This window comes from Anser anser (genome assembly GCF_964211835.1).
Source record: "Anser anser genome assembly, chromosome: 2".
In the NCBI taxonomy this organism is placed as follows: Eukaryota; Metazoa; Chordata; class Aves; order Anseriformes; family Anatidae; genus Anser; species Anser anser.
In genome coordinates, this window is record NC_139721.1 from 75,039,698 (window position 1) to 75,043,432 (window position 3,735).

At 35.4% G+C, this 3,735-nt stretch overlaps 1 long non-coding RNA gene across 1 annotated transcript; it reads left to right on the plus strand.

Moving 5' to 3' along the window:
- The first annotated feature begins 397 nt into the window (after positions 1 to 397).
- On the plus strand, positions 398 to 2,776 carry LOC310895655. Its single transcript, XR_014580832.1, has 2 exons — positions 398 to 1,670; positions 1,789 to 2,776. It is a non-coding gene; the product is annotated as an uncharacterized lncRNA (long non-coding RNA).
- Positions 2,777 to 3,735: the final 959 nt, after the last annotated feature.

Consider the following 3,735-nt stretch of genomic DNA (forward strand, 5'->3'; position numbering starts at 1 on the left):
TTTCATTTATGAGGAAAATGGTCTTTTGAACAGCAGGAGTGTAACACTAGCTAAATGAAGCATTGTTCCTTCCCAGAATGCCATACTTGGGGAATTCCCAAATACCAGGACAAATCAGCTTCGATATAATTTTAGGAAACATTTTGAATACCATTAGACAACTACAGACTATCTGTATCAGGTTTGATATATTTTTGCAGGATAGCACTGAAGCAAACTGATCAGGCATGATATCAGTTGTATAAATAAAATGTGTACCCACTGCACAAAAGCAATTGAACATTCAGCCTTAAGTCCTTAAGTCTATTTATCTACATTTATTTATTTATTTATTTATTTATTTATTTATTTATTTATTTATTTATTTATTTTCTGTAAGAGGCAATAAAAAGGATTTTGTGCGTGTGTGTTTGTGTTGTTTGTTTGTTTGTGTGTTTTTTGTTTATTTGGTTTTGGTTTTGAGTTTGGTCAGTAAGGATGCATAGCAACTTAGATAAAAACTATTAAACTGTTAAGGGAATATAATGTCAGTTACTTTAAATGAGGAAGCCAAACTGCTTGAGTTTTGTATCTTTTATAATAATAGGAATAAATAAAAATAGATTTCCTTTTAATAATAAAAGGAAAAAGATGAGATCTGAAATGTAATAAATGTTTAATATCTTGTGATTCCTTTCTAAGCTTCTGCTTGTTTTTGTCAATGCAAGTAGCTGTGGTGTGCTGCCACTCTGGTTACTAGTGCTGAGGACAAGACTGGTTACCATGTGGGGTCAGCTGTCCAGATCACAGATAACATTGACAACCTGAATATTCATCTTGTTTTTAAAACAAGGAGTCCTCAGGTTCTACCTTGAGGAGATCTCTCCTTCATCTCCACGAACTGTAAATTTTTATTACTGCCCTTGAGGGTGAAAATTTGAACAATTTCACTAAAAAACTGGAAAATACCAACAATGAAATACCAGGCATTCTGTATTTTATTCAACCTCTTTTTTATTTTTTATTTTTTTTTATTTTTTGTTTAATGTTGAGAGAAAAAATGATGAACTAAACAGTTTTTCTGGCTATTCATTTGATTGGGGCTGGAGGATCGTATAATTTTTATTTCATATCAGTACTTAAACACATTAACATCAGAAATCCCTGAAATTCTTGCTCTGATTCCTGGGTAGTAGGATTCTTTTATACTAAGACAGTAAGACAGTAGGTATAACTACTTAAAAACTTGCTTGCAAAAATCACATCTCTTTGTGGTATTGAGGAAGTGAGTTAGTATTAAGTCTTCAGAGAGCAAAATATTGCTTACCCAGCCTTCAGCATGAGAATCTTCAGTTCCATTGTTGTTAATTTGATTATCTTCTTTCCCCAGGACTGCGTAGTTTGGCCAAGAGACCTCCATCAAAACAAGAACATGCTATTTCATAAAGTTCTGGTAAAGCTCTTTCACTGTTCAGCTCATCTGCTCTGAACTATCTAAGCTGAATATTTTATGCAGCCCTTTCACTTTGCAAGATCATAGTTTTCAACGATATTAACTCACAGACTGAGGAAGAAAAGCAAGTCATCAGACCATTAACCTTCATTTGGCAAGCAAAAACCATGGCCATTTCTCCTGTTCCCACAGAAGGAGAGAACAAATGCCCACACGATGCCTATTTCCACATTTTTAGGTAATGAAGAAATGAAGTCTACATCAGATTTTAGTCTGAATTTGCTTCTCCAGTTTTTAATGGCTTCTCCAGTTTTTAATGGCTATTCTTTCTGATTTTTTTTCAATAATACTTTCAGAGCTCTGTCCTTGCTCTTAATGGGAAATCGGCACTGGAGTCTTTCGCAAGCAGAAATATCAAAAGTGACCACTGACTTGTGGAAGAAGAGCATCATTGTTAGCCGTATTTGTTTAGACATAAAGGAAAATTGAATGCTTTCTACCTTTGAATAGGAAAAAAAAAAAAGGAATGAAAAGGCTCAGTTATAGCGGATCTGATTATCTCCTTAGTTATCGTTCTTGATAACACAAGAAGAAGCAATTGGTGCTGCCAGAAAATCGATAGATTATCCTCCTAGTTTGCAGAGAGAAGTACCTTCTTCAGAAGTAGCTATAGTTTATGAACTAGAAAAGAACATTCATTTATTTTTAAATGCATTCTAGTTTTATTGTCTGTCAACAAACCAATAAATTTTATTGCCAAAAATAGTTGTTAAGGCTCATCTGCCTTCAGATACTTAATCGACAGAACAGTAATAGTTTTGTACAGTATGTGATTCTGTAAGTTTTGATTCTATCCAGTAGAAGTTTTACATGTGTGTATCTTTACTTTGAAAGGGACAGGCTTTGTTTCCTGAAATACAACAGGTTGGGCTGAGAACCTGAATGAAAATGACCTTTAAGCCTCAGGAACATTTATATGGTATAAACTTATTTCGATATGACATGGGAAGTTAGGAATTTTCAATTATTTACAGACATTTAGATTTGAAACTATTAGTATAGTTCTTTTGGTAAAGCTCATGAAACTGTTTTTATTCATTTTATGATAGAAAACAGACATGCCTGAGCTTTGACAAAAAAATAATTTTGAGCTTTTTGAGGGTAGGAAGGGCTAAATATGTGTGTGTGTATGTATTGGAAAAAAAACAATTATACACTTAAAAAGTATACCAAAAGTAGCTAAAAGTCTTGCCATTTGAAGTCAATAACCGTGTTTATTTATTTTAAGGTTCTTCATATTTATTATATTTATGTAAAAAATATTATTAAATGACAATTTTCTCATTCTTATTTCCTCGTTGTCTTTTCCAAACTCTGTTTGACATAACACTAGTTATATGAACATTTTGATCTGTCTATGAAATAATGAGAAATACTCTGCAAAGAATTGTGTCGTTTACAACATAAACCTCAAGCTGATCTAAGATGCTCTGTTACTGTTTGAAGACTGTCTCTATAATAATTTACCTTGGCTTCTTGAAGTAAAGGAGAATGGTTCTCTTCTCTTTTGGTAGGAGATTTAGGCAAGCGTGTGTTACATAGCACATGGATCAGGTACATTTCTCAAAATAAGCTCTTCAGGGTATCTTTGGTCACAGACAGTTGTTACAGATCTGGTCCCCAGAGTCCGTGTTTGGCACTACATTTCTATACTGCCTGCTGCTTCTTCTATTTCTGTGCTAACCATTCATGTGCTAACCAGGAGTAGGGGGTGAATGAAAATAAAGGGATACTCTTTGCTGAGGGGGATGGAGGCCCCCATCTGCCTACCTGATGTGTCACCTGGAGAGCTTTGCTGTTTGTGAGGTGCTCGCATTCAGGAGGTTGTGGAGAGACTCCTGAGGCCTTTCCAGCCCTCAGACTATTAAACTCTGCTGATCTTTCATGAGTCCATCAGTGATGCTGCCAGTGGGGACCTGGAGTATATCAAGAGAACACCTGTGGCTCTTGGGGTGATGGTCAAGGGTTTAGAACCCATGTGTTTTTCTCCTTGGTCCTTACAGTGGTCCTGTCTGCTTATTTTGACGTCCTCTGTTCACTTGGTGTTTCATTTGAACTGTCTCCTTTATCATCTGAGCTTTATTGTCTTCTGTGTTCTCTTCTGATGGAACACGTTGTTTTAAGCACTTCAGTCTTACAGAATGAACCAAGATTCTGAGCTCTGTGCTATTCTGGGCTCCCATTCATTTGATTACATCTCATCTGTCCACTCATTTTGCTCTGCAGCAGTAAACAAACCTGCC